Consider the following 27,500-nt stretch of genomic DNA (forward strand, 5'->3'; position numbering starts at 1 on the left):
AAACACATTTTATTCTGGAAGATTGAATTTCAATTTAGACCATTTATGCCTAGCGACCTGTTGGACTAAGAACTATTTGAGATCGATAGTTTCTTGTAGTGTCTGTAACCTCTGCATACTTGTGAGATAAGGATATGAAATAGGGGAGTCTATAGGTCTGTCTGCTGAATGATCAAGAGCCGTTGCCTGGCCATTCCTGGTCCTAGCTTAGGTAGAAAATAAGTTAGAAATAAAAAGGAGTAAAAAAATAAATCAATGGAAAAAGGAAGAGAGAGAGAGAGAGAGAGAGAGAGAGAGAGAGAGAGAGAGAGAGAGAGAGAGAGAGAGAGAGAGAGAGAGTAATTGAAAATAAATTAAATTGATATTGAAAGATTCTCATACCATCTTTAAGATCCTAAAACCGATGTTACGCATTACTGTGGACTTGTGTGCATCATAAGGTTGGAAACAACGAGGAATAGCATCCAACAGTCTCCCTCCCATAAAAAGACTATTGTCTTGATTTTCTCTGTCCAGAAAGCCTATACAAACTACAGCAATGATACCCATAATTCTCTCTGCTTTTATTGTCTTTCTTTTGTCCGTGTGTTTTTATGTCCTTCCATGCTCTCTCTCTCTCTCTCTCTCTCTCTCTCTCTCTCTCTCTCTCTCTCTCTCTCTCTCTCTCTCTCTCTCTCTCCTATTGGCCGTATGTATTTATATAATTCCATGCTCTCTCTCTCTCTCTCTCTCTCTCTCTCTCTCTCTCTCTCTCTCTCTCTCTCTCTCTCTCTCTCTCTCTCTAATGCAATGAATACAAGTTTCTATGCTACAGCTAGATGAAATCACATTGCACATTTCCCAGCTCTCTTTTCAGTGACCCAATATACAGTATAATATCCGGTAATCCAGCTGAAAATATTGAAGGGTGATTTAGATTTCATTAATAAATATTTCTATGTCCAGAATTAGATGAAAATTGTGAGTACTTGCAGATAGTGTTAGAATTTAATGATATCTAGCTAGTTTAGTTAATTACGAATATACATCTATATCTATCTATCTATCCATCTCTATTTATATAAATATATATATATATATATATATATATATATATATATATATATATATATATATATATATATATATATATATATATATGTGTGTGTGTGTGTGTGTGTGTGTGTGTGTGTGTGTGTTTGTGTGTGTGCGTGTGTACCTTAACGAGGCGAAAGGGTTTCCGTATAACCATGACCAGCAAAATTGTACAAATCAGTGACACTCGTGCTAGGTTGGTTTGCTGAGAGAGATCACTCTAAAGTCTCCCACTGTCACCTATCTGCAGTGGACAGGGTGGTGATGAAAATGGTCAAACTCAGACATGAGTAAGCACCATCTCCATCAAGCTAGGACCAGGGTGAACCAGGCAATGGCACTCATGAGTCAGTAGTTTGACTTATACGCTCACCAACACCTTGTTCCCTTCCTTGCAAGGTTGGTTAGGTTACAGGCACCACAAGAAATTATCAAGCTTGAGCGAGGGTTTGAAATCCCCGTCCAACAGATTGACCGACATAGAGGTTTCCACAACTCTCCCCCCCAAAGGAAGAACGTGGTTGTACTTATAACCGTTCTCCCCCACGTTAGGACCTGGGGGAACTAGGCAGCTGGGTGAAGTAGAGTGAGCTTATAGATCCATAGATGATCTCTTGCAACTATGTCACCAACGTTTTTTGATTTCAGATAAATAACAACGATTATTTTTTTTTAAATAGATTTTCTGTGGACACTAGACCAATGACGTGAAATTATTTCAAAACCATTGTTCCCTATCAATTGATGATTGCATGAAATTGCCGAAACTTTTTAATAGGACAAATGGCTCAACTGTCGAGATAAATGTATTCTGTGTAATGCATCTGTGATCTAGGGTCTTTCTACGGTTGTGAGTCTGTCCCTGCAACAGTGTGTCACCAAAAATGCAAATAACATATTCAATGAAGTATATTTGACAGAAAATAAATTCAAATGGTCTGCTTACTTCAATCAAATGCTAAGAAAATTACAATAAATTTTATTCAAATTTGTGAATTTTCAAGTAAAGAATTCAGTATTCAATTAATATTATTACTATTGCTACTAACAAAGCTACAACCCTAGTTGGAAAAGCAGGATGTTATAAGCATAGGGGCTCCAACAGGGAAAATTGCCGAGTGAGGAAAGGAAATAAGGAAATAAATCAACTACAAGAAAAGTAATGAACAATTAAAATAAAAATATTTAAGAACAGTAACAACATTAAAATAGATCTTCCATCTATAAACTTTAAAAACCTCACAAAAAAAAAGAAAAAAAAAAAACAAGAAAGGAAAGAAATGAAAATACAAAGGTGTACTCGAGTGTACCTTCAAGTAAGAAATCTCGACACGTTACTTCATCCCAGGTCAGGTCGTCTAAATATTGTATCATAAAATGTTATAAGGTTATTTTCGTTTAAACCATAAGAGAAATATTTCGTCTCTCTAATGATGAAGATCATTAAAACCATATTTTCACGTTCTCTGTTTTTCTTGGTATCCTTTTTCTTTTGAGACATTATGGTCCATTGACTTGGATCAGAATGTTTACCTATTGACTGAGTAAGAAATTGATTTGAACAAAACTGGCAATAATCACTCAGGAAAATCGAGTTATTTATATCATTACACGCTAAGCTACAATCCTAATAGGCAAAGCAGGGTGCTTTAAGCCCAAGGGCCCTCGCAGCATATCAGTTAATTTCTAATAAATCAGCAAATCAAATTGAAAGAACTTCGATAAAATTCATAACCTATGAGTCACAGGTTGGGTGTTTGGGGGCATATAGATCTACCTGGTGAGTTATCAGTAGCCATTCCCTGGCCCTCCCTGGCCATAGGTTGGGTGGTGAGTCATTGGTATCTTTTCTCTGGCCTTACCTGATCTTGTAGATACAGGATTGATTTAAAGGATATTGCATTGTTCCTTAATTTGGCGGATATTCTATACAGAGTATTTCAAAAACAAAAGATTCTTAAAGAGCACAGATTAACCTGAACCCTTAGTAAAGGGTAAAGTGTAACATCACAGAACACTAAAAGAAACCTCAAAAAGTATTTTGATGTGTTTTATACTTTGAATTTTTCATGGATAAATGAAAAGACACTCAAAGCATTGAGGCAAAACTATTTTTTTCCTACTTTCGGACCTCGCCTAAACCAAGCTTGATATCTACAAAGTCGCCTCTTTAAAACCAAATTATGGAGAGAGAGAGAGAGAGAGAGAGAGGAGAGAGAGAGAGAGAGAGAGAGAGAGAGAGAGAGAGAGAGAGAGAGAGAGAGAGAGAGAGGTGTATGGTAATAATGAGAATCCCTGCCAACGAGTAAGGAAACAGCTTCCTATGTTTGGCTAGTTAGGATCCCGTCGTTTCGATGTTTAATGAAAGCTAGATAACATACAAGGAAAGATTTAAAAAAGAAAAACCAGACACTAAAAGAATAAATCAATGGGGAAAACAACTAATTCAAATACTTAAAAAAAAAAAACAATAGTCTTTCCACATTTCCCACGAAAAACGAATTTGAACGGAAGAGAAATTGTAAAAGATACAGTATAGGAAGACTTATGCCATCTTTGGACAGAGGTTCTTGATTCGTGGATCTGAAATGTTCTTGTGATGAAGTCCTTCTGAATGTTTTTGAACTCAAAGTGTCAATTGCATCGCAAAAACTCTCACTGAAAGCTGTAAATAAAACAAAATATTAATCTCCATCAAGTTTAGCATAACAGAAAGTTGTCATAATATGACAACATCTGTACAAACAAGAAAAGTTTTGAAGAAACATCATTACTAAATCAATTATATTAAAAAATTAATAGAATTAATGTGCTATTAATTTATAAATCGAATGTTGATACACCTCTTATGCTTTTCGCGCTTTTACAATATAAAAATCAATAATAACACTACCAATTAAAAAAAAAGAAAAAAATATGGCCCAAAGATACAGTATGGTACGATATAAGTGTAGTCCACAGACATGGGAGGTCTGGTGTGGATCTCTGGACTGTCCTTTGTGTTTGTGTATCTCTATCACACGAATCTCACACTTTTAGTATTATTATTATTATTATTATTATTATTATTATTATTATTATTATTATTATTATTATTCTCTATAAAGCTGTCTGTAGGTTGAAATTATTATTATTATTATCATTATTATTATTATTATTATTATTATTATTATTATTATTATTATTATTATTATTATTATTGTTGTTGTTGTTGTTGTTGCCGTTGTTGTTTTTATTTTTGTTGTTGTTATTGTCTTCTAAAGAGCTGATTATGGGTTGAATTATTATCATTATCATTATTATCATCATTATCCATTGAAACGTTGTCTTTAAGTTTCTAACTTTGATAAGGAATAGAAAATTACTTATTATTTAATGTTCAGATAAAATAAATTTACAAAATGACGGCTTCCTCAGAAAAGAAAAAAGAAGATAAACAAAAGTTGCACAGTTTTATATCATCTTAATTTAATTTTTATTTACTAATGAGAAAAGTACTCTGAGACTGCAGACCTCCGCCATGGAAGCTTATTTCTTCAAAGCCAGCTTGCCTTTTCCAGAATATATTTATACATTAGGAGCATTTGAAGTCGGTGTGACAACTATGTGTAAACTTCGGGTTGAGGTTAGGGTTAATTTGGTCGACTTTTTGATCGACCTTGACCTTAACCTTTGACCTAGGACTTTAAAAATTGAATTAATTCCACGTCTCAACATAATAATTAATCCCAAAAAGCGTCACTATCTCAGAAACGAACTAACAGGGGCGAAAACATAACCTCCTCCAACTAAATGGCCAGCTATTTCAGAGCCAAGTTCGACCCAATGGGCTGGTTTACCTCTTCACATTAATAATAATAATAATAATAATAATAATAATAATAATAATAATAATAATAATAATAATAATAATAATAATAATAATAATAGTTTATTCATTAAGTTAAAAATCTGCCAGTGATTGTCATAGTGGTCAAACAAAGCATTTTCTGCGGATGCAACTTTACCAAGTTTACTAATGTTGATATTTTGATATTTAAAAAACCATAACATTAATCCCTCATAAAAAAAGATAGTTTCAGACACAAAACATAATTCATATAAAACAATTCTCGACCATTCAATAAAATTTAATTCGATGATGCAGATGTTTTATGGAGTTTTATGGATTATGTATTTTCTTTTTTTACAATTATTGCTTAAGAAAGCTTTTGTTATGATGACGTCATAGTATTGATATTTGTCTATGAAAATCAATAAGAAAAAAACGTTGCTATTAGGAATTACATCTATCCAATAGTAAGAAACAGTTTTCACACTCACACATACGAATATATATATATATATATATATATATATATATATATATATATATATATATATATATATATATATATATATATATATATATATATATATATATACTCGCAACAACAAAAACAAATGCAACCGTTTCTCGTTCATTGGAAGACAAAAGCCTCATATAGGTTATTCCTGTCATGGGTTTAGCCGGTTCTCATCACCACGCTGGCCAGTACGGATTGGTGACGGTGGAAGACTTTAGTGCGATCAATCAATGCAATCTAACCTATTATGGGGGCCCCTGACTAGTACAGCTTTACTGATCATGGCGATACACAAACCCTTTCACCACGTTAAGGAATCCCTTCTCAGAAAGGGTTACATAGCATAGTATCCCCAGAAATCATAAAAAATTAATGCATTATTAAAATGACAACAGACAGCTATTTATAATATTATCTGTCACGGATTTTGACATTTATTAAGGATTAACCGATAAACTGACTCTTGAGAATTGACATAAAATGATAATTTTCAAAAGTAGATATTGAAGCTTTTTGAAGCTATCTGGCAATTATGCAAGAGATGCCACACACGAATAAACGTCATATTTATTCTATTTATTCGCTAAATATATCGATGAATCAATTGTAATTGAATAGATGTGGTGATAGCCAGGTAGATAGCTAAATGGACAGATAGATAGACAGATAGATAGCAAGATGGACAGATAGATAGACATATAGATAGATTAGTAGATATATAAATGAATAGATGTGCAGATTTATAAACAAATAGATAGATAGATAATTAGATAGATAGACAGACAGATAGATAGATGTATAAATAGAGAGATAAATAGGTAGATGTGTAGATAGATAAATAGATAGATAGATGTGTATTTAAATGGATAGATAGATAGATAGACAGATAGATAGAAGTCACCATGAAACAATTGCTCTCTAAAATAGATGTATAATTTGTTTACAGTGAAGTGATTCCGAAAAACAAAAATTGTAATGAAATATATTGTATGAAAAAACCGACTGTAAAGTGGAATGGCTGATTCTCTTCATTCAATTATATTTTGATTAATGAAAATAACAGTTAGTTATCAGAGTGGAGTGACACTACGAAAAAGAAATATATTTTTCATTTCTGTTGATGGCTAGAAAAAAAATCAGGAAAAAACAAGACTCAGAAATATTTGTCTGGAAAGGGGAGAACTGTAATCACAGAGAAAAATAAATCTTTTTACTTATTAATCACCGATTTTTTTTTAAATTGGTCATTTATTAACGATGATAAGAAAACTTTTATCTTTTTTCAATGGAATCTCTTGATTCATTGATGAAAACATTGATTGGGTACTTTCAAAAAGTTTTTTGGGAGTCAAAATTTTTTTCTGAAAGCGCTTCTAGTTCGTGATTTCTCAATATTTTATCATTTAGGTTTGATAATTCCATCACTTATAAATCCTTATATATATATATATATATATATATATATATATATATATATATATATATATATATATATATATATATATATATATATATATATATATATATATATATATATATATATATATATATATATACATACATACATACATATATATATATATATATATATATATATATATATATATATATATATATATATATATATATATATATATATATATATATATATATATATATATATATATATATATATATATATATATATATATATATATACACACACACATATATATATATATATATATATATATATATATATATATATATATATATATATATATATATATATATATACATATATATATATATATATATATATATATACATATATATATATATATATATATATATATATATATATATATATATATATATATATATATATATATATATATATATATATATATTCATATACTGTATATATATATATATATATATATATATATATATATATATATATATATATATATATATTCATATACTGTATATATATATATATATATATATATATATATATATATATATATATATATATATATATATATATATATATATATATATATATATATATATATATACCAGAGATGCATACCCTACATATTTTGATGTATGAGAGACATTTAGGGATAATTGTGACATACTATTCTTTTCTGTATGAATTTATGATTAAGTGTTAATGATATCTCAAACTGTAGTTTCTAGAAATGTATTATGTAATAACGACAATACTTGCTGTTAACTAATACAATACATAATACAATACAATCGGAAAGAAATTCTACTGTTGCAATGTTTCGAAAGAATAAATTGAATTTTTTTTTTTAGGAAAAAAATTAGATTGTAAGCTCTGTTTTAATACGTTTATAAGAGATCTGCTTGAGCTTAACGAACGTACTAAATATAGTTTTCAATATTTGTAATAAAAGAGAGAGAGAGAGAGAAAAAAAAAATAATCGCTTGATATTTGCGTCTCAATTACCAATACTTATAACCTTTTGTTAATTATATATCATCCTAGTATGGCTGGCTCTGACTAGTACACCTTTGCTGATCATGGCGATACACATACCCTTCACCACGTTAAGTTATCCTCACTCAGAAAAGTATATATATATATATATATATATATATATATATATATATATATATATATATATATATATATATATATATATATATATATATATATATATATATATATATATATATATATATATATATATATATATATATATATATATATATATATATATATATATATATATATATATATATAATGCAATATTCATCCAAAGCCCTATTTTTCTACAATAATAGAATTGTCATTATGAGAACAATCAGGTAAAAACTCTTAAATGATAAACAAATGTGATATCGTAAAACTCATCTTAACCGAGTTTAAAAGGTTTAAAGGTTGCTCATGAATGGCAGGGGAAAAGGAAAATGGCATTGCCCTATGTAGCAGTACAATGCCCTATATACGTATGATCAGTGCCCAAGCACCTCTTCACCCAAGCAAGGACCAGCGACGGTCAGGCAATGGTTGCTGATGACTAAACAGGTTGACCTTCAGGCCTCTCCCCCCCCCCCACCAAAAAAAATCCTTAGTCCTCAAGGATTTTGAGGTTGCAGACACTAAAGAAACTAAAGAGTTGAAGTGGAACTCGAACTCTAGCTTAGCGGTCACCAGGCAAAGGCGTTACATATTCAAAATAAATCATTATCCATAATTTTATTTCATTACAAAGAAAACAGAAAACCTCTTATTATTTTAATCGTTAAATATAATTCTTTATAATTTTTTTCACAATTCAGCTAAGAATGAAGATAACCAAATAATTGTAATTATAACAATAATTTTCTGGTCATTAAATAATAACAATCTGAACTTATTCGTCTGTACCAACCGTGTGTCACACAATTGTACATAATTCCTTTTGCATATATTATGCTTGTATCTTCGCTCCCCCCTCGCACTAAACGAACATGAAAATTCATGTCTGCTGTTTTCCTCTGTAACATTGTCTGTCTTGTTAACTTGTTATGTCCTGTTGGCTTGAGGTTTTGTATATATAGGAGAGTGTTCTATAATAATATAACTTAGTTGATTGCCTTTGATTTCACAACCCTCTCTTGGCACCGTCACATTGGTGACCCCGGAAGTCGACTCGCTCCCACTGACTTCCACCCCCACCTCCCTCGCCCCTCCATCGTCGGTACTATGGCGGACTCTACTACAGCAGTTGGCGCTGCGGCCGCCCTATTGAAACTTTCACCGTTCGCCAGCGGAGAGGCATTTGCTTGGTTTCAGCGTGCAGAAGTCCAGTTTCGCATCAAGGGCGTGACTCGCTTAACCACCAAAGCAGATTATGTTCTCGTGGCGATACCCGAGGACACCTTCCCGGAAATATCCGACTGGCATTGTGAACAAGGAGACACGCCAATAGCATATGACGCCCTCAAAACATACCTAATGCAGCAGTACTCGCCGTCGCCAGCCGCCCGTGTAGCAAAGCTTTTTCAGCTCTCACAACAACCATTGGGGAACCAAAGGGCTTTGCTTGCCCTCATGGAAATGACCAGTATCGCTCACCTTCAACCTGCCGCAGACTGCTCTCCTCGTAAGGTGAACCTACTTTGTGCCCTTTGAATATGCCGTTTACCCGAACCTATACGCGCTGCCATACCCGATGTCGATAGCTCACCCATAAAGGACTTGATGACCAAAGCCGACGCCCTTTATGGACAGCCACTTCAAGACCTCCATCAACGCCTCCACCCCTGACGAAGAGGATGCCTATTCAACGTCAACTGAAGCTGACATGAATGCCGTAGGACATACACGCCCACATCGTGACGTGCCGAAGCAGAGACAAAGCCGCACACCACCCACCAATTGCTCGTGCCATAACAAACGACTTTTACAGCCACTTACTACCTCCCATCAGCCGCAGTTTTGCTACTACCACTTCAGATTCGGGGCGACTGCGAAGAAATGTGCTGAGGATTGTCGCTCGTGGCAGTGGCCTCCTGTGTTTCTATTCTTTACTTTTTACAGGATGCAGGAATGGGCGTGCGATTTTTGGTAGACACGGGTGCTTGTCGTTCTCTTTTGCCAAGGAAACTTTTCAAGACACGACGTAGTCTGTCTACATCTGCCAACGTCCGCTTGGTAGCTGCCAACGGATCTGCGATACACACCTACGGTTACGAGAACCTCACATTATCGTTCGGAAATGGTAAATTCATTTGGAAGTTTCTCATTGCTGACGTCACCATGCCAATCCTCGGTGCGGATTTCCTCTCTCATTTCCACCTTCTGGTCGATGTCGCCCACCGACGATTGGTCAACGCAGACTCGTACTTGTCGACACCTTCTTAACCCGCCCCCTCTAACCTCGCTCGCCACATTAGCGCACCCACGGATGCCTACGCCCACCTCCTCACGTCGTACCCGGAAGTTTTCCGTCCATAACCTCGCCAAATGCCCACTGTTCCTGCCAAGCAATGTATTTATCACCATGTCAAGATGACGGGACCCCCAGTCTTCGCAAAATTCAGACGTCTGGCACCAGAACGATTGGCAGCCGCCAAACAGACGTTCGTCGAAATGGAGGAAATGGGCCTTTGCCAAAAGGCCTCCAACCCATGGTTCTCACCCTTACACATCGTACTGAAGAAAGATGGCTCCCTCCGTCCATGCGGGGATTACAGGCGCCTTAACATGCAAACAGAACCGGATCACTATCCCCTCCCCAAACATTGCCGACGTGACCTCCTACCTGCACAAAGCAAAGGTTTTCTCTACGCTCGATCTTCTGAAAGGGTATTATCAAGTGCCTATGAACCCAGAAGACATCCCCGAGAATGCCATCACCACTCTGTTTGGTACATACACCTTCAATTAATCCTGTTTTGGCCTTCGTAATGCTGGGGCCACGTTTCAACCTCTCATGGATGGCATCTTAGGGGACCTCCCTTTCTGTGTATGTTATGTGGACGACATACTTGTGTTCTCCTCCTTAAAAGAAGAACACCTGCGTCACCTGCACATCGTGCTCGACCGCCTGCAACAAAACGGCCTTGTAGTCCGGTACGACAAGTGTACCTTTGGCGCCAACGAAGTGTCGTTCTTAGGGCACCGCATCACTCCTGAAGGTGTCCATCCCCTCCCTGAGAAGGTAGCAGCCGTTCAGAACTTCCCCGTGCCCTCGACCGTCAAAGCTATGCAGAAATTCTTGGGCATGATCAACTATTATCGCTGTTTTCTGCCAGCCATTGCCGCCACTCCTGCTCCCCTCGATGCCTCCCTCAAGGGCAAGCCGAAGGACCTGAAGTGGGGTCCCCTTCAAGAAGAAACCTCCTGCAATGCAAAGAAGGCCCTATCAACTGCTGCGGCTCTCACTTTTCCTATCCCATACGCCCCTCTCCTCCTCTCTATCGATGCCAGCGACGTCGCTATTGGTGCAGTACTCGAGCAGGTGGTCAAAGGCTCGCCCCGCCCATTGGCCTTCTTCAGCAGAAAACTGTCCAAGGCAGAATCGGGTTATTCTACCTTCGATCGAGAATTGCTGGCGGTGCACTTGGCTGTCCGTCACTTTCGCCATTTCTCAGAAGGTACGCCCTTCATCATTCGCACAGACCACATGCCTCTGGTACATGCCTTCACTCGACAGTCTGACGCCTGGTCCGCCCGTCAATGCCGACATCTCTCCGCCGTCGCTGAATACAATTGCACCCTCCAATACATCCCTGGGAAAATGAATCCCGTTACCGATGCTCTGTCAAGAAACACGTTGGCTGCCGTTCAACTGGGATTGGATTACAATGCCCTGGCTGAAGCCCAACAACAGGATCTAGAGTTTCAAGCTTGTAGGACATTCTCCACGTCCTTCTGTTGGGAAGACTTTCCCCTCGAAGACTCCAACACCACCCTCCTCTGTGACGTCAGTACTGGTAGACCGCGACCTTGGATTCCTGCTCCCATGCGCCGACAGGTGTTTGATTTCCTTCACGGCCTTTCACATACCTGGTGCCGTTCTACTGCACAGCTGCTGAAGGCAAAGTTCATTTGGCACGGCATTTCTAAGGATGCTAAGGATTGGGTGCGCGCCTGTACTTCTTGCCGAACTTCCAAAGTACATCGACACACGGATTCAGGAGTGGGCACCTTTCCTCAACCTCAGCGTCGTTTCGCACACATTCACGTCGACGTTATAGGCCCCCTACCCACATCACAAGGACGTCGTTACCTGTTTACCGTCATTGACCACTCCACTCGTTGGCCTGAAGCCATTCCCATGGAAACTGCAACGTCCGCCTCATGTACATCTGCCTTACTCTCTGGATGGATTTCAAGATTCGGTATCCCTGAGCATATTACTTCTGACAGGGGAACCACTTTTACCTCTCAATTGTGGACGTCATTAGCGAATCTCCTGGGCATCACCCTACATCAGACAACGGCCTACAACCCCGCTGCCAATGGAATGGTTGAACGTTTTCATCGCACCCACAAAGCAGCTTTGATGTCCTGCTTCAAGGATTGCAACTAGTTTACTCAGCTTCCCTGGGTCCTCCTTGGACTAAGGACCACTCCTAAAGACGCCCTCGACGTCTCGGCAGCTGAAATGGTGTATGGCGACCCGTTGGTCGTCCCTGCCGAATTTTTTCCTTCTACAACCTCCTCCGACGATCTCCAGTGCATATGTCACGTCCTGGGAAAATTTACTCCGTGCTGCCAGACTTACAAGCCCCCAGCGAAGCATCACATACCAAAGGACTGTCTCTCTGCAACGCACGTCTTCCTGCGCAACGACACCAGTAAGCCACCACTAACGCCCCTTTACACAGGCCCTTTCCTTGTGATCCGACTCAGTCCGAAAGCATTCCTCCTAAACATTCAGGGCAAAGAAGACTGGGTCTCCATTGATCGTCTAAAACCTGCTTCTCTTCTGCCAGATGACCCGCCTACAGTTCGCCTCTCTAGATCAGGGCGCCCTATTTAACATGTTCAGTATGACATTTTTAGAGGGGGAGCCATGTACCAACCGTGTGTCACACAATTGTACATAATTCCTTTTGCGTATATTATGCTTGTATCTTCGCTCTCCCCTCGCATTAAACGAACATGAAAATTCATGTCTGCTGTTTTCCTCTGTAACATTGTCTGTCTTGTTAACTTGTTATGTCCTGTTGGCTTGAGGTTTTGTATATAGAGGAGAGTGTTCTATAATAAAATAACTCAGTTGATTGCATCCTGCCTTTGAGTTCACAACCCTCTCTCGGCACCGTCACTCGTCTATTTAAAAAAAAAAAAATATGTTAACGTAGATAAAAGATGAACCGTTTTAAACTTCACTCCAATGATTACATTGAAGGTCAGCGATTTATGTAAAGTCTAACATATCAAACATATATTGTAACATATACTTCCGAGAGATTACAATCGTGATAGTATAATTATATTTGGGTTTACCTATTTCTCGTAATCACTCTACTGTGGATATATAGTTTTGTGACAACTGGCTTTGTATCAAGGTAACTGTAATAACAGTATGGAGAGAGAGAGAGAGAGAGAGAGAGAGAGAGAGAGAGAGAGAGAGAGAGAGAGAGAGAGAGCGTTGCTGATAGAGTAATGATGAAAAGCTTTAATATTCTATCTTCATAATCTACAGCTAGAGAGAGAGAGAGAGAGAGAGAGAGAGAGAGCGTTGCTGATAGAGTAATGATGTAAAGCTTTAATATTCTATCTTCATAATCTACAGCTAGAGAGAGAGAGAGAGAGAGAGAGAGAGAGAGAGAGAGAGAGAGAGAGAGAGAGAGAGAGAGAGAGAGACAGACAGACAGACAGACAGACTCTTAAAGCCTTTCAAGTAGCATTGTTAAATGATAAAATCTTCATTTGATTTGGATTTTTTTTTTTAAATTTATGTAAACACGTAGTCGCTTGACTAAAGATTTTGACTCAAAAATTAGTTTTAATTTTTCATGTAAAATCATAAATAACTATCTTTCCTTGTTTTTAATTTTCTACTAATATATACATTCTTAATTACCTAAGCCAAAACCAAATAAGAAATTTCAAATCTGCCTTTTTCTTTTCTATAGATATAAGACTCTATTTCTCATTTCCTGAAATTTTTAACAAATTTTTCTCAGGATATGGGCCACTTGAAAACTACGTGTCTTGTTGCGATCAAAATTAATACAAGATTATTACCTAACTATTTTAATTGCTGCACCTATTTACCGTAAATTACAGAATTTACATACACAAACACACACACACACACACACACACACACCCACACACACACACACACACACACACACACACACACACACACACATATATATATATATATATATATATATATATATATATATATATATATATATATATATATATATATATATATATATATATATATATATTATGACGGTCCCGGGTCTGGGCAACAAATATATTATATTATGGTCCCGTGTCTGAGAACCAAAGTATAATAGTACATATATTACGGCTGTTAAACTAAACAACCCTCTCTACTTCTAAACGCACCTGTTTGTTTTTACATTAAATCTGATATACATGAAAATAATAATACCCGAGCTCTGGGACAAATTATATAACTCCCAGATAGCAATATATAAAACACTTAATATCCAAAGGCCTCTTAAGTACACTCAAAACAAAACTGGGTAATTATAATTACGATCTATTCAAACAACTCCTGACTTCGATTAGGCTAACTGGATACGAGGGAGTATGAAATGAAAACTGGTGATTGAAATAATACCCTCTTCACAAAAATAAATATATTTTATATAAATTACAACACTGAAAAGAATTTACAAACAAACAAAAATCACTTGAAATATTATGTTTGAACAAAACTTAGATTAGGACAAAATTGTTACTCTCTGGAAATTATATAATCACTTGACTGAAAATATCAAATCTGCATAAAAACCTTAGACTACAAAATAAATACTTATGAAAATTATACAATCACTTGTTTCAATTGAAATTAAATCTTACACCATTAATTAGTCTTGACTCTTGTTAAATAAATAATTTACCTATGCAAAAAATAGGATCTTTCTAGTCTATCACTTAGAAAAAAATGTATAAGAGAGGAGTGACAGATAGAAAAATAAATTGATAAAACAAATATGTTCCTTTTCTAAAAGCACAGAAAGTGACATTTCCGTTAGATGTATTTCAGTCTATTCATTTTTCAAAACGGTGCTTGTAACTTTCTTACTCTCTGACTTCCTCTTGCTTTCTCTGAAGAATAGTCCCTACCTGTTCGACCTGAGGCATGGCCAGTAAGGTGCATAAAGCCATTCTTCTTTACTTCTTAGGTCACTCTTTCTTCGTTCGATATGAAACCAAGCAGAGGTTTGGAATATTTACAGAACACAGTAAATAAGAAAACATGAATAAGAGCACATCTGGGACCTTTGGCTTGCAGTGGACTAAAAATGGCTGCATTTGTGGTTATATATACAGCCTGTTCCCGAGTGTTTGTGTATTACTATGATCAGCAAAGCTATACGACTCAGGGCCATCCACGCTAGGATGGTTTGCTGTGATTGACCAGACTAAAGTCTTCCACCATCACCAATCTTCAGTGACCAGCCTGGTGAGGCAAACTGGTCAAATCCCAGACATGAATAAGCACAGGTCTTTGGCCTAAGCCCTACAGTGGACTAGAAGCGGCTGCATATGTTGCTATTATTGTTGTTTTTGTTGTTTATATGTAAAAGAGTATTTAAATGTAAGCTGGCCTGAAATATTGGATTATTCGTAAAAGGTCTCTTCATTTTTCTTTGTTTATTTTGTATATATCATGTAATAATGAATGAATACCAAAAAGCTGTAAAAAAAAATTCTAGAAGGAATAAGGAAATTATTTAGGTTGAAAGTTAAAGAACTGACTTCGATTACATATATATTTGATTTAATTATCTATACTCAATTATCAAACAACAATAAAAAAATATATTGTAATTGAAAGGATTTTAAATAACGAGATTTACTAACAAAATGTAAGATTTGAATTCGAAAAATATACTATTTTAGAGTTTCATCAGTTCCATATTATGAAAACATAACATTCGAAGAAACTATTCTTGTTTAAACATATGAATTATCTTTGATTTATTTTCCCCTATATAATAAAGTAATAACCTGGCTATAAATAAACTATAAATATATGTATTTATATTTATTTCTCCATCTATCTATCTATCTATCTATCTATCTATCTATCTATATATATATATATATATATATATATATATATATATATATATATATATATATATATATATATATATATATATATATATATATATATATATATATATATATATATATTTATATATATTACTTATCAGTCACAAGAAACAGGAAAGTAAAGGACCAGGTACCCAACGCTTTCGTGTAATATATATATATATATATATATATATATATATATATATATATATATATATATATATATATATATATATATATATATATATATATATATATATATACTGTATATATATATATATATATATATATATATATATATATATATATATATATATATATATATATATATATATATGTGTATGTATGGAATTATATATATGTATATATATATATATATATATATATATATATATATATATATATATATATATATATATATATATATATATATATATGTGTGTACAGTATATATATATATATATATATATATATATATATATATATATATATATATATATATATATATATATATATATATATATATATATACATATATATATATATATATATATATATATATATATATATATATATATATATATATATATATATATATATATATATATATATATATATATATATATATATATATATATATAATTTTCAATCACAGTGACCCCCACTGTTCCTTGGATAATGGGGAGAGCGAGGTGTGCATTTGCGTCTGTGTATATCTAAAGAAACATTTAACCTTCATTTTTGACGGGTCGCGTACACAAGTATGAAATAATGGTACCGAAACGTACCGAATAGGTGGGTCTATTACACTTTACTCATGCTGAAATATTTAAAAAAATACGATAGAATATAAATCCAATAATAAAGTAAACATTAATTTATCAGCAAAACTTAGAAATGTAGTTTTTTCGTCAAGTGGAATTTGTATTTTTCGCAAAAGCCAGGATGGAAAAACTCTCTAATTACCAAATGGCAAATTCTTTTAAGACTGTAACGCTGTAAGAAAATGTGAATATATGAAAATAAGAGAAATGAGAAAAATGGGAGAAATGAGAGAGTGCGAACACCTATACGGTGGTTGAAAGCGGAGAAGTTTTTACTCCTGAATTTAAGAAAGAAATTCTACATGCGAATGGTGCTGCAATATTGCATATCTTTTATTCTTTGCAAAAGTTCTGTCTGTCTGTTTATAACTGCGGTCGAGATGTGTGAGAAAATGAGGGGTTTCTGTAGTTTCTCACTACCTCAGAGAATCATATAATCTCTTAATTTCTCTCTCTTTCTTTTCCTTTCCCAACGTTATTCCTACATTAATGGGTCGGTTGCCTGATACGCTCTCTCCAACAATTTCTATCAAAGGATTCTTCTTCCACTAAACCTCTTCTCTCCAAATCCTCCTTCTTCTTCTTCTTCTTCTTCTTCTTCTTCTTCTTCTTCTTCTTCTTCTTCTTCTTCAATGGTTCTGTTGCCTGATACGATGTCTCCAATGCCTTCTATCAGAGGCATCTTCCCCTAAACCTTATCTCTTCACATTATCCTTATCTCGCTTTCTAATCCTCTGCTCCCATTTTATCTTTTCCCTCCAACAGGTTCCTCGTAAGCCCTCCTTACTCCTTCCCCCCATCCATTCTCAACACGTGTCCCCACCCTCTCAGTCGTGATACACTTATCATCTCTGTAATCTTCACTACGCCTGCTATTTTTCTTATTTCATCATTTTCTATCTTCCCGGCTCCATATTTCCCACAGTAATGCCATTCATTTGGAGACAAACCAGATAGATAAGCAATTTCAATTTCGATGTACTGCTGGACACAACAATCCAACTGCCCATACTAGAACTAGTTCAGCTAGATCCAGTGTGTAGCCCCGCCCACCATCTCTGCCAGGTCTCCCTCCACTAGCCGTTTGGTTACTCGCCGTGCAGTAAGGGTGTGGCGGAAATTCCTATATCTAATTGTACTCAGTGCCAGAAATCTAAAACTAATTCCCTGACAAATTGTTTGTAGAAATAAATGCAAACAAAAAAGAAAAAAAATATGCCGATAGAATGCATATCGTTAACAAGCATCTCTTTATGAATAGTATTTGATCCTAATATAGTTATGATGAAGTAATGATATTTACTCTGATTTTATTTCACTTCGTCGATTTTATATGAAAATTGACAAAAAAAAAATATTATAAAAAAATACTAACAAAAAAACTTTCAACCAAGTGAACAAACCATCTAAAGTTTTCGAAGAGAGAGAGAGAGAGAGAGAGAGAGAGAGAGAGAGAGAGAGAGAGAGAGAGAGAGAGAGAGAGATCTGTTGTAAAAGGTTCTTATATAAACGAAATCATGATCGTAATGTAATAGTTTTTTTCTTTTTTATTCACCGTTTTCTGATACATAACTACCCTCTGTTAAAAAAGGAAATAAGGGAGCAAAAGAAATAAGAGAAAAAATAAGAGCAAAATAAATAAGAGACCAGAAAATAGTAAAACAAAATCAATGAGAGTGAAATAAATAAGAGCGAAAAAAAATAAGAGCTAAAGAAAATATGGAATTAAATAAATTAGAGAAAAAAGGAATATAGGAAAATTAAGAGAACAAAAAAAAAAAATAAGAGAAAAAAGGAATAAAGAGAGCAAAAGAAATGGGAGAGCATCCATACTATCAACTCCAACGATTTAATGCTGTTTCATTGACAAATTGAAAGTGTTGCTATACAAGATTTTTAGATAGAGAGACTTTTATCTATTTAGGGAATAAACAATACTGTCTGAATTTTAATCTACTGTAGAGTCCAAAACTTTCCATAAAAGGTTCAGATCATTTTGAAAACACAGGCATGAAATTTAGTGTATTTTTTATTATAAGAACTACGTTGTTTTCTTTAATGAAATAACCTATTATTATTATTATTATTATTATTATTATTATTATTATTAGGAAAGCTACAACCCTATTTGGAAAAGCAGGTTGCTATAAGCTCAAGGGCTCCAACAGGAAAAAAGAGCCCAGTGAGGATAGGAAATAAGGAAATGAATAAACTAAATGAGAAGTAATGATCAATCAAAGTAAAATATTCAAAGAACAGTAATAAATATGAATAGTTGGGGGAATATAAATCTGTTATATGCAAACCTAAGTAATCTCGAAGAAAATTTAGAAAATCATCAGAGAATAATAAAAGAAACAGAAATTAAAATCAACCTTTGTAATGTCGAAGGAAATGGAGAAAATTCCAAGAGAATAATAAAAAGAAAGAAGGCCATAATAATCAGGGTCCCTTGAGTGGCATCTCTCCTAAATGTAACTTATGTCCCTTTTACGTGCAGGTGCCCCGTAATTGGTCAGACCCACAGAACCGATGATGTTTTGCCATTACAGTGAACCCTCGTTTATCGCGGTAGATAGGTTCCAGACGCGGCCGCGATAGGTGAAATTCCGCGAAGTAGTGACATCATATTTACCTATTTATTCAACATTTATATTCGGAATTTTAAAACCCTCCCTTGTACGTAGTACTGTTAACAAACCACCCTTTAATGTACAGAACACTTAATGCATGTACTACAGCACCCTAAACTAAAACAGACACAAATATTAAAGGCGATTTTATATCATGCATTTCCTAAACACCTAAAAAGCACGATAAAAAATGGCAACCAATGTTTTGTTTACGTTCATCTCTGATCATAATGAAGAAACAAACTCATTTAGTGTACACATATATGTATAGGTTAGTTTTTGCATCGATTATAGAGTATGTTGATTTTTTTATTACCAATGTTTTACTTTATTTTTCTTAGGACTTCCAAATGAAATGTTTATGACGCCGCCTGAAACGACGGCGTCATAAAGTACTGTACGCTCAGTAAACAACCACGCTCAGAACAAACAAGGCATTTAACGCGCATGCTGATAGTGATAAATAATGATACAGTACAGTATTTACAGTAAAAGCCTTTACAAAATATGTTACCTTACAAATATAATTTACCGTATCTATATAATATCATACAGTACTGTACAGTACATATTGTACGTAGCAAAGCAGGAAAACAATTTACGAGAGAGAGAGAGAGAGAGAGAGAGAGGAGAGAGAGAGAGAGAGAGAGAGAGAGAGAGAGAGAGAGAGAGAGAGAGAGAGATTGTTTTACGTACGTACTGTAAATGTAAATTTTAAACAAAAAAAATCAATTTACGAGAGAGAGAGAGAGAGAGAGAGAGAGAGAGAGAGAGAGAGAGAGAGAGAGAGAGAGAGAGAGAGAGAGAGAGAGAGATTGTTTTACGTACGTAAATGTAAATTTTAAACAAAAAAAAAATATGATAGGTTACAACATGTAGACTTTTAAAACCTTCCCTTTAAGTTAATGCATACGGTACGTACAGTACTAAACCATAAAACAGGCACAAATACAGTTTTAGAATGTGAGGATATTAAAGTAAAAAATAAAGATTGTTACTGTACTCACCACGAAAAAAGTTCAAGAAAAACTTGAATGATGATGGCGATGAATTTGCTGCACAGTAGAAATGATGATGATGAAGCTGATGATGTGTTCTACTGTGCAGCCAGGTAGTATTTTACGTCTCTTCAGACGGAGGTGTCTTTTCCTGGGACACCTCTTCAATTTCTTCCTGGGAAACTTCTTCAATTTCTTTCGAAGGCATACTAGCAGGAGGAACTGGCTCTTTTTTGCGAGGCTGGAAGAACATTGTGATCGGAAGTTGTTGCCGCTGCTTCTTTTTTCGATCTAAGAGCATCTTGTAGGGAGTCATTATGTCATCAACCTTGATGCAGAATTGCATCGACCGAACCATATCCTCGTCCCACTCTTGCACCATTTCTTTCAACTCCTTCGCATGGTTGCAGGCCTTGGCAAGCCGTTCTAATGTTAAGCCCGTTTCTTCGACATTTTCTTGTGTCTCTTCCTGGGTTTCACTCTCTTCTTCGCTTTCCGATTTCGTCAGGTCTTCGAGGTCTGCGTCAGTTAGGGGCTGGGAATGGCAGTCCAACAACTCGTCGACGTCTTCAGTCATGTCGCCAAACCCGTCACCTCCAATTATGGCAGCCAACTGCACAGATTTGGGTATTGCAGAGTGTTGGATTTCAGCAGGTGTAAATCCCTCGTCGTCGTAAACAATCTGGGGCCACAACTTCTTCCAGCTCGCCTTCACAGTTGCAGGTTTCATCTCTTGAAGTGCCTTCTGAATATTCTGCAGGCACGTGGTATGGTGTACTGCTGCCAGTACGCCTTCAAGTTAAAATCTTCATCCTCATTCTCTTGGGCAGCATCCACACACGCAACGAGGTCCGCAAAGGTGTTCTTCGTGTAGAGGGCCTTGAACGCCCTGATAACCCCCTGGTCCATCGGTTGAATTAATGACGTGGTATTGGGTGGTAGGAACTCAACCTGAATGCCCTCATGCGACAGGTCAGTTGCGTGTCCACCAGCATTATCCATAAGGAGAAGGATCTTGAATGGCAAGCCCTTCTCTAAGAGATATTTGCTGACTTGCGGGATAAAACACTGATGGAACCAGTTGGAGGTCAGCATCTTCGTAATGCATGCTTTTTGATTATGCCTCTAGTACACGGGTAGGAGATTCTTATTTTTATTTTTCAAAGCGCGAGGATTTTTCGACTTATAAATAAGCCCCGGCTTTAGCAAAAATCAAGCAGCATTGCCACACATCACGAGGGTAACGCGATCCTTGAATGCTTTAAAGACTGAGGCTTTGGCTTCCTCTTTGAACAGGAAAGTTCGCGACGGCATTCTCTTCCAAAACAAGCCGGTCTCATCCATATTAAAGACTTGTTACGGCTTGTATCCACCTTCGGCGATAATATTCTTGAATGTCTGGTTCGCGTAAGTTTCAGCAGCGGCAGTGTCAGCCGAAGCAGCCTCGCCATGCAGGGAAACGCTTTTCAGAGCGAAGCGTTTCTGAAACTTCGCGAACCATCCTTTGCTGGCGGAAAAACGTTTCTGAGGCTGGGAATCAGTGGATGTCCCTGGTTGAGGATCATCTGCATCATCATCTTCTTCAGCATGGTTGCCGTCGTCGTCTTGAGGTTCCTTTGCAGCAAAATTCTCATACAAGCTCAAAGCCTTTGTTCGGATGGTGTTCGTATCCAAGGCTAAGTTCTTCTTCCGGCAGTCGGCAGTCCACACAGCTAAAGCACCTTCCATGCGTACGATCGTTTTATTACGCGTGTAGCGACTCGCTTCGCTGATCTGCTAAAGGTGATTGCAGCCGTCTTTCTAATGTTCGCCTCGTCCTTCTTGATATAGCGAACAGTAGATTCATTGATCCCAAAATGGCGCACAGCGGACGCGTAACTTCTACCATCTTTTAACATATCGAGAAGCGTAACCTTCTCAGTAATCGTCATCATCCTTCGGTGGTGTTTAGGCTCACTACCAGCCTTAGTAGAAGCAGAACGCTTGGTAGCCATTGTACAGTAGGATTTGACAAAAATTTCAACTTAAAAATGTCGCACACAGCACAGATTAAACTTCACAAACTTAAGAACGTCTACTCAGCGATACGCGGGAACAGAGAGTGGACAACCAGGGCCCGCGAGAACCTAGATGCTGGAAGCTGGAGATGATGGCAAAACACCAATAGCAGGCTAGATAACAAAACTTGAGTTCTGATTCGTCATCTAGCAGCGCTTGAACCAATCACAACCCGTCTTACAGTATATGATGCGTAGGTTACCAACTCATACAAGATACCCCGCGCATACCGTATGTACGTATTAATAATAATAATAATAATAAATAATGATAATAATACAGTACAGTACTGTAATAATAATAATAATAATGATAATAATAATAACAATCATAATTTTATTAACAACAACAACAATAATAATAACAATAATAATAATAGCTTTACGTTTGCTACAGTATTTTATTCTTTTGTAGGATGTGTGTGTGTGTCTCTCTCTCTCTCTCCCTCTCTCTCTCTCTCTCTCTCTCTCTCTCTCTCTCTCTCTCTCTCTCTAGTACGCTTATTCGAAATGTGATTTTTGCAACAAAGAATATTATTGGATGCAGTACTGTACTACGTACGTATACATACAAAAGATTCATGGAAAAGAAGCACATCCATTACATTTGTAGTACGTACAGTAGTAGCCATCAGCAGCTTACACCATTCTAATATTGTATGACTGCATCTGATTTGCGTTGCATGTTCGATTTAATTTTACTACGTACTGTATACAGTACTGAATTATCGTATGATAATAATACAGTAATAATAATAATAATAATGATAATAATAACAATAATAATTTTATTAACAACAACAACAATAATAATAATAATAACAATAATAATACACGTAATAGCTTTACGTATGCTATTTTATTCTTATGTAGGATGTCTCTCTCTCTCTCTCTCTCTCTCTCTCTCTCTCTCTCTCTCTCTCTCTCTCTCTCTCTCTATATATATATATATATATATATATATATATATATATATATATATATATATATATATATATATATATATATATATATATATATATATCTCGTATGCTTATTCGAAATGTGATTTTTGCAACAAAGAATATTATTGGATGCAGTACTAAGTACGTCTACTGTACATACAAAAGAATCACAGAAAAGATGCACATCCATTACATTTGTAGTATAGTAGCCATCAGCAGCCTTACACCATTCTAATATGGTATGACTGCATCTGATTTGCGTTTCATGTTCGATTTAATTTTACTACGTACTGTATACAGTACTGTATTATCGTATGATCACATTCTCTATTCGTGTTTTATTTCTTTTTGTGCTGAATTATATATCATATGTAATGCAATGAATAATCAGTAAGAGCAGATATTACTAATTACAGTATTAATGGAATTACAGATAACAAAATATCGTATTTGGGGTCTTCAGATTTCGCGGTATTTTCGAATTTTCCGGAAAATCCGCGATATGTATATATATATATATATATATATATATATATATATATATATATATATATATATATATATATATATATATATATATATATATATATATGGGTTATGGAAAAAACCCGTGAAGTGGTGAATCCGCGATGGTCGAACCGCGAAGTAGCGAGGGTTCACTGTAGCCTTTATTGATGATATTCGTTTGGGGCGAAAATGTATCAATAAATTTCTGATTTTCGTGATCTGAGTTTTTCGTTATCTTGAAGGAATGAAATTGTTGGTAGAGTGATGTTGTTATTGCAATAGTTAATCGCAATGAAAAATTGGCCATTTTATGCAAAAATACATAAGACAAAAATTGATTCATATTCCACTAAGGATTAATCTCCTTTCATTAGATATGCTAATAATAATAATAATGATGTGGTAACATGCCTGACTGGTGAACGCCAAGACTTGGGTTCTAGTCCCACACAAACTCGTTAGTTTCTTTGGTCGCTGCAGCCTCAACATCCTTGTGAGCTATGGCTATGGATGGGGTATTTGGGAGAGCCTATAGGTCTATCTGCTGGGTCATCGGCAGTCAATGGCTGGCCCTCCTTGGTCCTAGCATGGGGGGGGGGGGAAAGGGGGCTTGGCTGCTGATCATATGTATATATGGTCAGTCTAGTCTAGGGCATTATCCTGTTTGCAAGGGCAATGGTCATTGTCTCTTGCTTTTGCCATTAATGAGCGGCCTTTAAAGCCTTGAAACCGTGTGCACGAGTGTACCCTCAAGCCAGAGAACTCTAACCCAAGGATGTAGACGATCATGGTAGAGAGGCTATCGGGAAATTGCTATTTATTACTAGTTAGTTACTGCTCCTATAAAATAAATAAAAAAAAATCAATAGTATCTTTTCCTATTGCACACAGAAAAACAAGATAGAGCAAATTCCTTCTCACTGAACTTTGAGACACTTGATGCTGCATATCCTTTGCAAGCTTAGTGGAATGTATTTCAACATTTACAACAGAGCAGGTGTTTGAGCTTACTGCTCGTCCCACGAACCCAAGAACAGGAATCGAGCGAAGAGAATTGTACAAAAGAGTACAATAACTGGTATTAGGACAGTGTCAAAAGGCAGAGTGCCGAAGGACAGAGCGTCGAATGGACAAAGTGTCGAATGGACAAAGTGTAGAATGGACAAAAGTTAAAAAGAGAGAGAGAGAGAGATAGATTGGATTTGATTATTGATTTTAAGCTTACGTCAAGCAATGGGACTTCAAGGTCATCCAGAAGATAGAGAGTTACAGGGAGTTATAAATGTTTTTTGAGTTGATTATTCAATTTAGGCTTACGCCAAGCACTGGGATTACAAGGTTCTTCAGCGCTTTTGAAAGAAGCATCCATAAATTGTGGACTCCGGGAAAATAATTCTCATTTGGTTGATGGCCGAGCGTTCAAAATCAGCGGCAATGGAAATAGGATTTAGTTGCTTAGCAGACAAAAACTAAAAAATAATGGAATAAGTAGTCTCATCTTTGTTTTCGGTAATGCAGTACATTAAGGGTAAAGTCATGTTTTGATCAATAAGACCATGAATGGTATATAGTTGATTTCCATTAGGGGCCGACTTGAAAGTTCCGTCACAGAACCATCTTCTAGTGGAGCTCAAAGTGTTGAGATTCTGGGTTGTTGAATATATTTGTACGCCATTTTCATCAAATAATAAGAATGGCTCTCCCCTCGTTGTTACAGTTAAGTTTTCACCGCTAAAAGTTGAATTTCGAACTCTCCTAATTGTTCGAGCAAGTGATTCCTTTCTTGGAAGCTTTCCAACTATGGAGACTGGAACATCGTTTGTGCACTGATTTATTATAGAAGATGGAATTTCTTCGGAATGTTTAGAATGAATTTTTATCTTATCTATAACTTTTATAGCATCAATCTGAGAACTGTCTTACTGGTGTGAATGCTCAGTAGTTTTGAAAATTGTTTCACCTTGAGTTATTGCTCTGCCGTTACAATAGTTTCGTTTTTCACATTTCCAATATATTCTTTCGTTAACCACTTTATCTATCACGTATGCATAGCCTTCATGTAGCAGTTTCTCTCCACCCATTTTAGTCTTGATTATTTCCATTATTATAGGTTAGGTAGTATGGAAATTTAAATTGATACTTGAATCTCGAAGGAAGTTAACTGGTGAGAAATCTCTAACAGACTGAATACCGTATATATATTCTCTCTATCTCTCTCTAGAATATGGATGTAAGAATATAACAATGTAAGAATTGTTATATGTAAGGATATATCATTGTAAACATTGTTATATAGTTATATGTAAGGATATACCAATGTAAACATTGTTATATAGGTAAAGGTTAATTAGGTCGTTAGTTAAATGGATACTATATTCTTTCTCTTTTTATCATTTATATTTTATCATTGTTATATAGTTATATGTAAATATATACCAATGTAAACATTGTTATATAGTTGAAGGTTAATTAAGTTGTTAGTTAAATGGATACTGTATTCTCTCTCTTTTTATCATTCATATTTTATCATTTATTATTTTTATAATTTCGACACATTGTCTGTTCGACATATTGTCTGTTCGACACTTTGTCTGTTCGACATTTTGTCCATTTGACACTTTGTCCTTCGACGCTCTGTCCTTCGACACTCTGTCTTTCGACACTGTCCGTGTACGCAATAACTGGTGTGTCTCAAGGAGTTTTTTATGATATGCGCGTGTAATACCTGTTAACTATTAGAACCATTGTGAGCGTCAAGGGTCTTGTGAGAAAACTCTTCACAGAAAATAGATAGAGATTCAATACTTTTTTTATCGTGTTAGCTTTGAATATTCATATAACGAATTCTTATGCGAATAAAAATAACACGATTATTGATTTGACAGAGGAGTGAATTATTTTCAGTTATATCTTAGGCTTCTTGTACAGAAAATGAATTGAATTACAAGAATATTTCATGACAGAAACCATGAAATGTTAATTATACTAGAATGAGTTATTTGTTGAAGATGAATTAAAAATGAGCCATAGGGCTGTGGTGGCCTACTGTAAACGTCCCTGCCTGTGGTTCGAGTTCCGCTCATACTCGTTAGTTTCTTGTAGTCTCTGCAGCTTCACAATCCTTCTGAGCTATGGATAGGGGGTTTTGGGAGCCTTTAGGTCTACCTGTAGAGTCATCATCAGCCACTGCCTGGCCCTGCCTGGTCCTAGCTACAGTGGAGAGGGGGCTTGGCCGCTGATCATATGTATATATGGTCAGTCTCTAGGGCATTGTCCTGCTTGCTAGGGCAATGATAATGTGTCTTGCCTTAACCATTCATGAGTGGCCTTTAAACTAGGGCCCGGTTAG

Source organism: Palaemon carinicauda, chromosome 32 (genome assembly GCF_036898095.1).
Source record: "Palaemon carinicauda isolate YSFRI2023 chromosome 32, ASM3689809v2, whole genome shotgun sequence".
Taxonomy (NCBI): domain Eukaryota; kingdom Metazoa; phylum Arthropoda; class Malacostraca; order Decapoda; family Palaemonidae; genus Palaemon; species Palaemon carinicauda.